The 15,925-nt window shown below is 38.4% G+C and overlaps 1 protein-coding gene across 17 annotated transcripts in view; it reads right to left on the bottom strand.

Moving 5' to 3' along the window:
* TRIP12 (thyroid hormone receptor interactor 12) overlaps positions 1-15,925 on the bottom strand; it is a 173,116-nt gene that overhangs the window by 119,614 nt on the left and 37,577 nt on the right. The gene's annotated exons all lie outside the window — the stretch shown is intronic.

Genomic DNA, 15,925 nt, shown 5'->3' with positions numbered 1-15,925 from the left:
AATTTAGAACTCAAATTTTTATGGAAGTGAATGTTGAAAACAAAATAAATTAATTTTAAAAAAAAGATGAAAAAGGAAAGAAAGGGGGCAGGGAAAGAGAAGCAAGATTTCATCAAACCTAGAGCACTGAAACTAAGGATATTCACTCACAATCCTTTTCTCAATCAAGATAGAAAAACAAGGAGGAAGCAAACTAAAGGAATAGGATGGAGAAAAATGAACAATTAAAGTTAAGGATCAAGACTGGGAATGTGAATGGGATGAACTCATTCATATGACAGAAGAATAGCAAAATGGATGAGAGAACAGAACCACTTGAAACAAAGACTAATATAGAGTGAAAACAAGGGACTGGGGCAAAATTTATTAAGCTTCAGTACAAATAAAAATAATGATCTCAGGTAAGGCAACAACAAAATCAGATTTGAAACAGATAAACTACATTATACTGAAAGGTAACAAACACAAAGAATTAATATTGATACAAAATACATATAAGCTGAACCATGTAGCATCTACTTTAAAAGAAAACTTAAATTTAGACATACAGAGTTAAGAGTTGTAGAGCTAGGTCTCAAGTTAGACGTATAAGTAAGACAGTAAAATTGTAATAAAGGAGGACTTTAATATATGGCTTTCAAACACACACACACACACACACACACACACACACAGAGTTAAGATCTAAAGAGAATTTTAGAAAAGTTATATGACAGACCACAGACAATTAATGAATGGGAACAGAATGTGTACGTTTTTCAGCTGTACAACCATTACAATTGACCATGAATTAAGGTATTACAGATTAATACTAAAAAACAAAGATATTAAACATTTTTACAGATCACAATACAAAAATATATTTATGTGTACACACACATAAAGGCTCAGGTCACTGGCCAAAAAGCCCCCCCCCCCCAAATCACAGAAATAATAAATTTCATTAAAAATAATAACAATAAAACATTTTATAGACTCCTTTTATTTTTCCCCAGTTACATGTCAAGGCAATTATTAACACTAATTTTCTTAAAATTCCAAATTTTCTCTCTCCCTCCCTCAAATTCCTCCCCAAGACAGTAAGTAATTTGTTATAGGTGGTTTATAAATGTTCAATCATGCAAAACGTATCATAATAGTCCTGTTGTAAAAGAACACAGAGACCCAAAGGGAAAAAAACCATCTGTATTCAGACTCCAACAATTCTTTCTCTGCAGGTCGACAGCATTTTTCATGAAGAGTCCTTTGGAATTGTCTCAGATCACTGCATTTCTGAGAATTACTAAGTCATTCACAGAAAATGTTTTTTTTTTAAATGTTGGGGATGCAGCCAACACAAGTCTTCAAGGAAAATTTTGTCTCTAAACACATTCATGGATAAAAGAGAGAAAGAACAATAAACTGAACAAACAAGAAAACTAGAAAACCACATTTTGAAAAGCCACATTAAATGAAATAGAATATATGAAAATCAAGGGTGAGATTAACAAAATTAAAGGCAAAAAAAAAAACCTAGTTAATATTAACGAGGACCTAAATGTTTTTTTGCAGAGCAGAGATGATAAAATACATAAACCATAAGCTAATCTGATTTTTACAAAGAACACACACACACACACACACACACACACACACACAGAGTAAATTGTATAGAATCCAAATAGTGCAAAACCAAAATAGTATGTTGCAATATTACCATCACCTCAAAGGCTCTCCTCTTGCCTCCCCCACAACATATCTATGATCCTCTGCTCTTATAGGTGACCAGCCTTCTTCAATCAGGCCCTGACAAATCCAACAGAAACTAAACTTTTGTTTTAGGAAATTACAGCTATGAACAGAATATGAGTAAACCTTTTGTGGTGGCCATATGAAAATCTTCAAAGGCAAGTTTCTGATGAGACAAAATTCATAAATTAGCTAGCTTTGTTGGTAAAGAGAAACATCTTAGTTCAGTCACCTACCACTTTTTACTTAAACTATTGGTAATGACTTTCTAAACAGTCTCCCTACCTCAAATCTTGATCTGTGGAGACACCAAAGTAATTTTTGGTTTACCCTCAGATAGGAACAAGTCACTCTCCTGCTCAAACTCCAATGGCTATCTATATTTTGCCTCCAGGGTCAAAAAAAAATGCCACTGTTTGGCTTTTAACAACCTTCACAACCAGACCCAGTCTACCTTTCTTTTCTCATTTTATATTGCTCCCTTTCCCATACTCCATCCTCCAGCCAAACAGGCCTTTTTTATACCTCACACATGGTACTCCACCTCCCATTCCTATGAGCCTTTGTACTTTGCAGACCCCATGCCTAGAATACACTCCGTTCCTCACCTTTGCCTGACAGATACAACCCCAGCAGCAATGTCCACACAAAGCCTTTTATGGAAACTTCTGGTTAATAAGCTCCCCAGAGCACCCAGCTTGCATATGGCTACCCCAACAAAACGCTAAAATTCCAAGCAGACTAGATTAGAATCAAGAAATACAATGAGAAACTACAAGTGACTTCTTCCACCAGAAGTCAAGAAGCAAGAGCTGTCAACGAGGAGACAGCACAGAATATCCTTACAGTGTGATCAGAGTTGAAACAGGGATACCTCTAGCCTGGAAGGCTCTAATGTCTAAAAGCAGTGAGAGTACAGGGTCCCCCAAGAAAGAGGATGATTCAAGGGTAATTTGCAAAGAAAAAGGGAGGGGCAGGAAGTATCAGAAAACCTAGGGACACAAGAAAGCCACAGGAAAAAGCAATGGTCATCAGACAGTGACAGGCACAATACCATAGAACTCACTGGAAGCCTGGTTCCTAACACTCCATCCTGAGATGTCCAAGAAGGTCCTGAAGAACCAGAATACTGAACCTCAAAGATTCAAGGAAGTTTAATCCCAACAACAACAGGTCAGTGCAGGAAGAATGAGGATCAAGGGCCAAGTGAATGATCCAAAGCTCATCAGGTTGTCCTGGCACAAAGTTCCAATTCAGGAACTAAAGCAGGAAATATAAGTAAATGAAAATATCAACCAACATCAATAAATACTGAATATCTAAAGATGCCTCAAAAAGGAGAAAGTAACTCCACAACAACTGTAAGCAAAGACTAATGGGAAAACTGGATTTTAAAGAAATATTTAGTTTCTTCTAGTATTCTTCTGTCTAGCAAGACAGAAAAAAATGAAACAGAGGAAAGAAATAGGAAGAGATTTAATTAGCTTAGGAGAGAAAAAAATAAACCTTACCCTAATAAAAGACTGCACAAAAACTGGAATAGATAGAATAGAAATCAAAGACTATGACACAAAAATATTAAAACAAAACCACAAGACTGAAAAAAATTTCCTTAATTTAAAATATCAAAAACAAGTGACAGGGACAACAGTTTTATATAGCACATCTAGGTTGCCAGGTGCTTTACATTTATTTTTTCATTTGACTCCCTCAACAACCATGAGAATAGATGCTATTACCTATTAGTATCTTCATCTTACAGATGAGGAAACTGAGGCAGATAGCAACATCCTCAGGGTCACACTTCTATTAAGTGTCTGAGGCAGAATCTGAACTCGGGTCCTTTTCTGAAAGATCAACTCCCTTATCTACTGTGCCACCCATCTACCCCAAATTGACTTCCTCAAAACTGTGACCTCCCACCCCACCCCAAGAGAGAGAGCTCTAAATTGTCTATATTTTAGAAAATCACAAATCAAAACTGCTTATATATTTAGAAGCAATCAGATGAATTTATTAAGCACCTACTATGTTCCGGGCACTTGGCTTATTATAAGCCCTATTAATACAAAAAAAGAAAGATTAGACCCTGCTCTTAAGGAGGTCACAGTCTAATGGAGGAGACAAAATGGAAACAACTATATACAAACAAGCTAGATACAAGGTAAAATGGAAAAAAAATTAACAGAGGGAAGGCACTTAAAGGGAATTAGCAAAGGCATGTTGTAGAAGTAGAGATTTTAGTTGGAACTTGAAAGAAGCCAGAAAGTGGAGATGAAAGTGGAGAGCATTTTGGGTACAGGAGATAGCCAGTGAAAACAGAGTGGAGAGATGGAATGTCTTATTCAAGTGACACCCTACAGTACATGGGAAATGGGAGGTCGAGTGTATAAAATATCAGAACACTGCACAAAGGTGGTGGGGGGAATGCGCTAGGAAGGGCTTAGACCACCAAACAAGATTTAATATTTGATCCTAGAAGTAATTGAGAATCACTGAGGTTTACTGAGAAAAGAAAGTGACATGTTTAGAACTGTACTTTATTGAGAACAGCTGAGATGAGGGCCAACAGGAGGGGAGAGAGACACGTGGAAGGCAGGACAACTCGTCAGTCTACAGCAATAGTCCAGGCATGAGGCGATGAGGCCCTCCTGTGGTGGAGGGGGAAGTGCTGGAGGGGGAGAGCACAGGTAAGAGTATTAAGGTAAAAATCAACGAGCCTTAGTAGATTGGATATGATGGGTGATAGTGAAAAGTCAAGATGACCCCTAAGGTGCCAGCCAGGGTGACTGGGTGAACAACAGTAATAGGGGAAAAGGCAGGGAAGGAGAGGGCTTGGGGAAAAACATGCTAAGTCCAGTTTCAAATCATCAGCATAAAGATAACAAATTATGGGAGCTGATGAGATCACCAAATGACATAGTACAGAGAGCGAAGAAAAGGCCCAACTGAGCAACCTCCAGGAATAACCAGGAATAACAGGAATAACCTAGATAAAAAAAAAACAAAAAAAAAAACAGAAGCAGACTGAAAAGCACCATTCAGATACAAAGGTGAACCTGGAGAAATGACAATCATGAAAACCAAAGAGAAAAGGGTGATCAACAGTATAAAGGCTGCAGAAAGGTCAAGAAGGCTGAGACTGAGAAAAGTCCATTAGATGTTGGTAACTAACAGATCTATGGTTGACTCTGTAGAGTGTAGTTTCCATTGACTTTGGTTCCCGGACTGTAGAGTTAAGTGAGTAAAGAAAGTGAGTTAAGACACCTATTGTAGACAGCCTTCTCTAGTTTAGCCACAAAAGGGAAGAGAGAAACAGGGCAATAGTTAGGGGAGGTAGGGTTTTAGAGGATGGAAGAAGACATGGGCATAGTTGTAGATAGCAGGAAATCAAATGGTGGGCCATCAACACTAGCAGAGGGAGTTTCCTCATACCAATAAAATCACAAGACCAGTCCCCTTATTCTATAAATTTTTATACATACATGTTTTCCCTCAATGGAATGTAAGCTCCTTGTCTAATTCTCTGTATTAGTATCTGTGCCGCAGAGTAAAATGAGTTGCACACTACACATAGTAGGAACTTAATAAATGCTTATTAACTGAAGTCCAAATTCTAAAAATTAGAAATGAGAGGGGGAAAATTTACAACAAATGGAGAATAAGATACGGAAGTGTCCCCAAAACTGAAAATTTAAATGAAGTGATGACAATGTACAAAAATAGCAACAACCATAGATAACATAGAAATAATATATAACCTAACCTCATGACAAAAGTAAAATTGAGGAAAGCATTAATCAATTCTAATGAAGGCACATAACAGGCTTTCAAATATTTGAAGTCACTTATGTCTCCACCCTGTCCGCATCCCACCCCCACTCTTACTCCCACCTACCCCACCTCAGCCTAAATTTGTAGCCAACAAAAACCATCAAACACTTCTTGAAACCTAACAGTCATCCAGTGTTAGCAATCCCTCCCAGTTCCTGAGGATTTTTGAGCAGGTTAAGTGACGTGGCCAGACCTGTGACTGAGGAAAATGATCTTGGCATTATGTATGTTAAGAGAGAGGAAAGACTGGAACCAGCAGGCCAATTAGGAGTCCAGTGTAGTAAAGCTCTGCCCCAGGACCCTCCAAACACCTATAAAAGATAGCTCTGAACAAATTCTAGAACTGCAGAACCCACAAAATAGCAGAGGGAAGCAGGGCTCCAGCCCAGGACAGTCTGGATGGTTGTGGGGTAAGGTCTATCGCATGGAACTGGGAGCTGAACGGAGCAGGGCCCAACGTGAGCTAAGCCCAGAAGAAACAGACCAGGAGCTGGGCAGAAGAGGCCCTAGCCCCCTAAATCAGTGAGCTGTGGCAGTTACCAGACTTCTCAATCCACAAATACCAAAGACAACAGACAAGGTTAGTGGGAAAAGCTTCGAGGGACAGAGTGAAAGGAGTTCCCAGTTTGGCCACCGCCCCTGGGACAGCAGAGGTGATGCAGCTCTGAGGCTGCGTACAGAGCTACACCTGCAGTTGCTTCCGACCCCAGGTCCACCTGGTGGGAGGAATGAAGTGGTGGATCTGAGTGAGAGTGCAGAGCCAGCTTAGATCTCAGTCCTGTCTGGTTGGCGGTTCTTGGAGGAGAAGTAGCACTGGTGTGGCAGAGCTTGCTGTGTAGAAATAGCTCTGAAAACAATAGCACAGCCCTTCAAGCTTGTGACAAAGTACTCTATACTCTACAAGCAGTCATACCCCAACAAAAAGCTCAAGGGTCAAGTAAGTTGGCTGGGAACATGGCCAGGAACAAAAACGGACTCAGATTCAGACTCAGACTTTGGAATCATTCTTTGGTGACAAAGAAGACCAAAACATACAGCCAGAAGAAGTCAACAAAATCAAAGAGCCTACAGCAAAAGTCTCCAAGAAAAATATGAATTGGCCTAAGGCCACGGAAGAGTTCAAAAAGGATTTGGAAAAGCAAGTTAGAGAAGTAGAGGAAAAATTGGGAAGAGAAATGAGAGTGACACGAGAAAACCATGAAAAACAAGTCAATGACTTGCTAAAGGAGACCCAAAAAAATACTGAAGAAAACAACACCTTAAAAAACAGACTAACTTAAATGGCAAAAGAGCTCCAAAAAGCCAATGAGGAAAAGAATGCCTTGAAAGGAGAATTACACAAATGGAAAAGGAGGTCCAAAAGACCACTGAAGAAAATTAGATTGGAGCAAGTGGAAGCTAGTGACTTCATGAGAAATCAAGATTATTATAAAACAAAACCAAAGGAATGAAAAAATGGAAGACAATGGGAAATATCTCACTGGAAAAACCACTGACCTGGAGAATAGATCCAGGAGAGATAATTTAAAACGTATTGGACTACCTGAAAGACATGATCAAAAAAAGAGCCTAGACATCATCTTTCAAGAAATTGTCAAGGAATACTGCCCTGGGATTCTAGAGCCAGAGGGTAAAATAGAAATTGAAAGAATCCACAGATTTCCTCCTGAAAAAGATCCCAAAAAGATAACTCCTAGGAATATTGTTGCCAAATTCCTGAGCTCCCAGATCAAGGAGAAAATACTGCAAGCAGCCAGAAATTTGAGTATTTGTGGAAACATAATCAGGATAACACAAGATCTAGCAGGTTCTACATTACGGGATCAAAGGGCTTGGAATACGATATTCCGGAGGTCAAAGGAGTTAGGATTAAAACCAAGAATCACCTACCCAGCAAAACTGAGTATCATGCTCCAAGGCAAAATATGGACTTTCAATAAAATAGGACTTTCAAGCTTTCTCAGTGAAAAGACCAGAGCTGAATAGAACATCTGACTTTCAAACACAAGAATCAAGAGAAGCATGAAAAGATAAACAAGAAAGAGAAATCATAAAGGACTTATTAAAGTTGAACTGTTTTGTTGACATTCCTACATGGAAAGATGATGTGTATAATTCATGAGACCTCAGTATTAGGGTAGCTGAAGGGAATATACGTATAGATAAATAGATAGCCAGACGGACAGAGGGCACAGGGTGAGTTGAATATGAAGGGATGATATCTAAAACAATAAAGGGATGAGAGAGGAATATATTGAGAGAGGGAGAAAGGGAGAGATAGAATGGGGTAAATTACCTCACATAAAAGTGGCAAGAAAAAGAAGTTCTGTAGGAAGGGAAGAGGGGGCAGATGAGGGGGGAATGAGTGAATCTTGCTCTCATCGGATTTGACTTGAGGAAGGAATAACATACACACTCAATTGGGTATCTCACCCCACAGGAAAGAAGGGGGATGATAGAAGAGAGGGCAGATGGGATTGGAGGTAACCAAAAACAAACACTTTCAAAAAGGGACAGGGTCAAGGGAGAAAATTGAATAAAGGGGGATAGGATAGGAAGGAGCAAAATATGTTAGTCTTCCACAACATGAGTATTGTGGAAGGGTTTTACATAATGATACGCATGTGGCCTATGCTGAATTGCTTGCCTTCTTAGGAAGGGTGGGTGGGGAGGGAAGAGGGGAGAGAATTTGGAACTCACTTTAGTTTCAAAAACAGATGTTCAAAAAAGAAAAAGTTTTTGCATGCAATAGGAAATAAGACATACAGGCAATGGGGCATAGAAATTTATCTTGCCCTTCAAGAAAATAAGGGAAAAGGGGACGGAGGGAGTGGGGTGACAGAAGGGAGGGCTGACTAGGGAACAGGGCAATCAAAATATATGCCATCTTGGAGTGGGGGGGAGGGTAGAAATGAGGAGAAAATTTGTAATTCAAACTCTTGTGAAAATCAATGCTGAAAACTAAAAATATTAAATAAATTAAATTTAAAAAATAAAAAAAGAAAATGTGCTGTAAAAAGCAGTATTACTCAGAGAAATGAAAATTAGAATTATCAACTCATTCAGTTTTGTTGGCAAGGATTGAGTAAATGGGAACACCAATTTACTGCTGTGATGTCCATGACCAACCATTCTGAAAAAAACAATTTTGAATTATGCAAAAAAAAAAAAAAGTACAAAATTGTTTTCTCTGACTCAGCAATCCCTTTATAGGGTTTGTAAACTTATCCCCTCCTCTGATAACAACAGCAGCTTAAATTTACAAAGTACTTTTCCCTCTTTCACAAACATTTCATTTCCTGCTACATGGAAGCAAGACATGAAACAATACTGTCTCAGAAGAATGCAAGATGAAGATCACAAGAGAATGATGAAGGGTAAAGCTGGCTATACTATAAACTCCTAAGGACAGGAGTAAAGGACATCATGGTACACAGCTGAACTCAGGGATGGAGATTAATAATATAAAGAGTGTAGAGAAAATAAAGAAAAAAGCTCTGGAAAGAGCCTTAAGAACTTTGTTCCATCGTCTCACTGCTATACCTCAGCCCCTAATTTCCAAGTCACTATTTACATTTTCCTTTGAAACTTCTCCATGAGCATTTATTGCATTTCCAATGTTAACTCAATTCTGACACTAGTATTATAGGAGGGATGCTACCTCATTCTCATGACTTCTACATAAAAATTGAAGAGTTATCATCTGCTCTTGCTACTCTATTCAAAAACCTAAATGGCTCCCTATTAATCAAGCCTAAATTCCTTTTTCCACTATATGTTAAAAACTCCCCCTCCCTTTAATTTTCTTTCATTTAAAAAATATATTAAGTAGGGACATAAACAAAACTTCAATTCCACTGACAATTCCAGAGACAATAATCTCTGAAATTACCAGAAAAATAACAATGAGGAAGTCAATGGATTTTGGTGAACTTGAAACCACTTTTAGCAGAAGTGTACCAAGAAGCTAGAAAGCAGAGGAAGGGAGAAATTACTAAAAAGTTGGAGGCAGAGAATATAAACTAAGCCTATAAGGTTATCAGTGAAGGAAAGGGGTACAGGATGAGAGCTTGGAAAGATACAAGGATAAAGGTTTGGGCATCAAGAGTATATAAAAAATAAAGAAGTCACAGAATCAATATCATAGCTGACAGGAGTCACACCATGACCAGTAAACATTAATTCTCCAAAAACAAAAACAAAACACAAAAAAAGAATCACACAAATATGGAGCACTTACAGTTAAATCCCGAAAGGGAGATGGAGAGGGAAATGAAATCCAACAAGGTAAAATTTTATTAAATGTTGAGAACATTAATTCTTAAAATATTTATTCAGCATCTGTCACCCCATCCTCACTTCCCTCCCATCCTCACTAATCTTACAAAATCCAACCTACTAGCTCATGCCTCAGGCCCTTTTTTTAGGATCCCCTCCAGCTAGAACCTCTCGGTGGGCATGCCACAGCAAAGTGGTAAAATCCAGATTCCACAACCTAAGAGGGGAACATACAGCTATAACACTCAAAAAATCATCACGGGAAATGAATATCAAAGACTATCAGGGTTTTGGCTCAAGTAACAAAGGTCCAACAGTAAGATCATTTCAACTGAGAGCTAATATGTTACAAACAAGAATGAGGAAAGGTAAAAAATATAGCTATAAATTTACCAGTAAATAACATTCATATACCGATTATTTTTAAAAATAAAGGGAAAGAATATCATTAAGTAGAAGACTTTTATTGTAGTTATCACAAATATCAATCAATGTTAAAACGAGAATGGACCATCATTAACAAAAAGTGTGAAGGGATCAAAGAAATATGGGAAGATATACAAAATGTGTAGCAAATGAACCAGGGAAAAAAATTTTCACTAAAACCAAAGAGTTTCTAACAATATAACAAATTGATTTTACTTACACACATACGCACACGATAAAGGTCAAAATGTATCAAGAAATTAAGGACAATTACAAGTACTACTCTGTTAAAGTAATATGAATTTTTTGCATACATATTCTGATCGTTCTCCACTTTTAGATGAAAAAAGAAAAACTAGCCTTAATTCCCAGATATAAATGGGAGGCAAGTACCTTTTAGTTTGGTCTGTGAGAATTTCATAGTTAGCTTCTTTTCTGACCTTTCTATACCATTTGATACCTTAAACCAAAGGTGTCAAACAGGGCCCAAGTGCCTGGAAAGATTTCCTGAACACTTTTGAGTGAGGTCCAGATTAAAATGAAATTGGGAAATTTAACAAAACAAATATACAAACCAATTAACATTAATATGAAATCTTCTAAGACAATGCACAGCCCTCAGAGATCCTTACAGGAATCCTTTTCTACTTGAGTTTTGAAGTCACAGAAGTGGTGGTGTCATCAAACCCAAACAGAAATGAATTCCACCAGGCCACATACTAACTTGTAAAACCACAAATTATCATTATCTATGTTGTATTTTTATTTTGTTAAACATTTACCAATTACATTTTAATTTGGTTCTGCTGGGGCATGTCTGCGAGTTTGACATCTCTTCAGTAGTGAAGAAAGACATTATATAAAGGTGCTAAAAAAGGAAATAGTCTTACCTCTAATAAAAGCTATAAACCATACATTCACCTAAGGACTAGATCATTGGAACAAGCAGTTTTAGATTCTATGCTTTCTCTTAATTTCTTGCTTATATAATTCAAAAGCCCATCCTTGGAATGCAAACCAAAATTAAAATTTATATTAAAAAAGGATGGGGAGAGGAGTACATATAGGAGAATAAAGGAACAGAGTTTTTTAGAAAAGAAAAAGGAAGAAATGCTTGAAAAATAAGCACCAAAAGGCAATGAATGAGATCAAGGCATATAGAGAATTTGACAAAGAAAAGAGTCATCTCATCTTCTAAGACCCCGGGGAAAAAAAAATTAGTGTTTCCAAGGTTCTTTCCTCCCAATAACCTGGGAGTTACTGATCCATGAGCACTGTCACCTCAACTTTGCTAACCACTGGTTAGAATAAGATTCAGATCAGTACACTTTTCTACTTGCTTCCACTTCCTCATTCAAAGATGACACTGCATAAAACATATGAGGAACTTACTCACATTTGTAACCTTTAAGAATAATAACCTTTCCCCAATTGATAAATGATCAAAGAATATGAAGAAAGTTTTCAAGGAAGAAAAAAAGTGAGGGTAGATTAAGAAAAAAGAGAGGGAGGGAGTGAGAAGAAAAAAAGGGAGGAAGAAAGGGAAAAAGGGAAAGAGAGGAGAAGGACTCGAAATCACTGTTGGATCTAGGAATTGGCCTAAGTCTTCCAGAGAACAATTTGGAATCATGCCCAAGTTAATAAACTGTGTGTACTACTTGACCATTAATTGTTATTCTCCTTGACAAGAAATAAAGGACAAACAACTACCATCACTATACTTATACTCCAAAGAAACCAACAAAAGATATACAAAAATCTTTCTGTAATGTCCAAGAATTTGACACTAAGGCTGGGGTGACTATCAATTGGAGAATGGCTGAATTATGGTGTATGAATATAATGGAATACCATTGTGCTTTAGGAAATGAGGAAAGAGTTTCAGAGAAACCTAAGACTTTAGGAACTGATGCAGAATGAAGTGAGCAGAATCAAGAAAACAATTTGTACTACATTATAAAATCAAATAAATTTTGAAGAGTCCAATGTTTATCCATGATTACAGAAGACTTGGTGAAAAATGCTCCCACCAGTTAACAGAGAGGTAGACTAAACCCACAGAACAAACACAAATTTTTGGCCAATATGGGAATGTGCTTTACTGAATATGAGTTTTTTGTTGTTTTTTCTTTTTTTAAACAAAGGTTTTGTTTTCCTTTTAAGAGGGAAGGAGAAAAACACTATTGAAAAAAAATTTTAATTAAAATAGTGGGTGTCAAGCTGTTTTTACCAGTGCAAAACTGAGACAGACTATCTAGACATTTTAAGTATCCCACCACAACTTTCTCAGCTTTGCAATCTGCACCAAAAACTTTTCATCCAGGTTTTCCAGTAGGCCTATGATCCTATACTACATTTTCCAATACTTCGGACATCATCTCAGTTTATCCTTCAAGTCTTACTCCATATGTTCACCATGGCACTTGTAAGTCTGTAAGATAAGTAACTAATCTTCTTTATGTATAGTACTACTACTACTATCTTAACCTTCCTTCCGAACAAAATATACCTCTCATTGACCAATACTAGACATAAACCCAACAATGATCTGAATTACCTATAAAATTATTACCTCCTGATTTAAATTCCCTGGCTCATTTTTTTGATGGGTATATATTATTGATAGATAATAATAATAATTCTGGCCTTAGAAGTTTCATTTAACTCTCTTCCCCATCATCAACAAAATGGATTATTGGGCTAATGTCTTTCTATAGTATCTTCTATAATAGCTATACCCACAATCATGCAGAAGACTGAAAGTGAAGCGTGCCTCTCTCCTAACAGAGAAGAGGTGGACCACGGGTATAGAATGAGCTGTACCTATTATAAAATATGGACAAGGTAATTTGTTTTGCTTAACTCTACCTTCTTTGTTACAAGGGAGTGGGAGGGAAATGTGTGCCACTGGAAAATCAGTTATGTTTTTATTAAGCATTTAAAAAAATAACAGAAACAAAAAGCCAAAAATCCTCTAAGTTGAGATTTCCCGTATTTGCAATAAGACCTTTTTTTGTTAGAAGCAAGACGACAAGAATAGGACAAGCCAACAATGAAGCAAATGCACAATTTTTAACCTGTTTTCTCCACCAAGAAAAATGGCCTAATAGGAACTGGAACTCATGATCTGCAAGGAAATAAGTTTGTACTTAGCTGTTCTCAGTTACTTAGCCCAATTAAAAATTCTACCTCAAGGTACTAAGATAATGTGGGTATATTTATTGAATCATTGTTGATAATTCCTATGAAATCTGGTAGACAGCAAAGGGGCTGATGGACTAAAAATGGGGCAAATATCATTCCAATTGTCAAAAAAAATATATATGCACACACACACACACACACATAGATAGACAGATAGATTAGACAGATCTCAAACTCTATACTTATGGAAAGCCTGATTTAGACAGTAGAATGGATAATTCAAAAATATGATTTGTCAACACTGGGAAAGGGAAAGGTAATAGGAGATGGTATAGAATCGTTATTGTCCCAGACTAAACTACTTCTCTTTTGACAGGAAAGCTAAATTATATGAGAATTCCATATGTATAATATGTGATGCAAAATCTCTTTTAAGTAATAATCTTTGCGATATACAGAATAGCTGACACTTCTGTTGCACTCTGAATATTTGGGAAGGGCTTTACATACATTATTTCACTTGATCCTCAAAACAACTCCATTAACATTAACATTTTCATTTTACAGTTTACAAAAACTAGATCTTAGTGAGATTCTGCCCAGGGTCACCTAGCTACCAAATGTCCAAGACAGAATTTTGACCTGGAACTTGTAATGCAACGGGAAGATCCTTCCCATTCATTAACAGGCCTATTCTACCTGCTTGAGTCATATGGAAGCCTGAGTCACATGAGCCTGTGTTGGGAGGAGCCTGCTGAACTGGTGGAGCAGGAAAGGGTGGGGCAGGAAGCTGGAATGAGTCAGAGCTGGGAAGAGAGAGTGAGCGAGGAGTCAGAGAGAATAGAGCAGCCAGTAAGAGTAAGAGAGGAAGTGATTTTGCCTAAGGGAGTTTGTGGGGAGGCCTGACAGAGGGAAGGCTTGGGGATGGCAGCGCCCCCTACATTGATGTGTATAGATTTCTTTGGTGCTATGACAGATTTGGCTTTCTGGTGTTGGAACAAAATGTTTCTGTTTCATCTTCAACGAAGAGAGTCTGTTATATCTTGAGATTCAAACCTGGGAATTCACCTGAATATTCACAGCAGCTGCTGTGGGTATGGCATTGGCAATACACAGCTCTAACCAAGTCCAATGCATTTTCCACTACATGATTACACTTCTCTAAAAAAAGAAAAAAAGGGGGGGGCGGAGCCAAGATGGCGGCTGGTAAGCACAGACTAGAGTGAGCTCCGTACCCAAGTCCCTCCAAAAACCTATAAAAATGGCTCTGAACCAACTCTAGAACGGCAGAACCCACAGAACAGCAGAGGGAAGCAGGGCTCCAGCCCAGGACAGCCCGGATGGTCTCTGGGTGAGCTCTATTCCACACGGAGCTGGGAGCTGGGGGCTGGGAGCTGGGAACGGAGTGGAGCAGAGCCCAGCCTGAGCGGCGTGGACGATCCAGTCCGGAAGCCGGGCGGAGGGGGCCCTAGCGCCCTGAATATGTGAGCTGCGGCAGTTACCAGACCCCTCGACCCACAAACACCAAAGACTGCGGAGAAGGTTAGTGGGAAAAGCTGCGGGAGTGGAAGGAGTTCGCAGCGGAGGTGGGGCAGCTACAGCTGTTGTTACTTCCGGCTCCAGGCCCACCTGGTGGGAGGAATTAAGTGGCGGATCGCAGCAGGGGTGCACAGCCTGCCAAAGATCTGAGCCCAGTCTGGACTGGGGGTCCTTGGGGAAGGAGGAGTGCGGCTCTGACAGAGCTGGCACCTCCCCCCCAAACGTAGAACATAGAACTCTGTAATCTACAAGCAGTCATACCCCACTGAAAAATTCAAGGGTCAAGTTAGTTAGTTGGGAATATGGCCAGGACGCGAAAACGCGCCCAGATTCAGTCTCAGACTTTGGATTCTTTCTTTGGTGACAAAGAAGACCAAAACATACAGCCTAAAGAAGACAACAAAGTCATAGAGCCTACAACCAAAGCCTCCAAGAAAAACATGAACTGGCCCCAGACCATAGAAGAACTCAAAAAGGATTTGGAAAAGCAAGTTAGAGAAGTAGAGGAAAAATTGGGAAGAGAAATAAGAAGGATGCGAGAAAACCATGAAAAACAAGTCAATGACTTGCTAAAGGAGACCCAAAAAAATACTGAAAAATACACTGAAGAAAACAACACCTTAAAAAATAGACTAACTCAAATGGCAAAAGAGCTCCAAAAAGCCAATGAGGAGAAGAATTCCTTGAAAGGCAGAATTAGCCAAATGGAAAAGGAGGTCCAAAAGACCACTGAAGAAAATACTACTTTAAAAATTAGATTGGAGCAAGTGGAAGCTAGTGACTTTATGAGAAATCAGGATATTATAAAACAGAACCAGAGGAATGAAAAAATGGAAGACAATGTGAAATATCTCCTTGGAAAAACCACTGACCTGGAAAATAGATCCAGGAGAGATAATTTAAAAATTATTGGTCTACCTGAAAGCCATGATCAAAAAAAGAGCCTAGATACCATCTTACAGGAAATTATCAAGGA

This window comes from Trichosurus vulpecula, chromosome 4 (assembly GCF_011100635.1).
Source record: "Trichosurus vulpecula isolate mTriVul1 chromosome 4, mTriVul1.pri, whole genome shotgun sequence".
Lineage (NCBI taxonomy): Eukaryota > Metazoa > Chordata > Mammalia > Diprotodontia > Phalangeridae > Trichosurus > Trichosurus vulpecula.
This window is presented reverse-complemented; position numbering and strand designations above follow the sequence as displayed.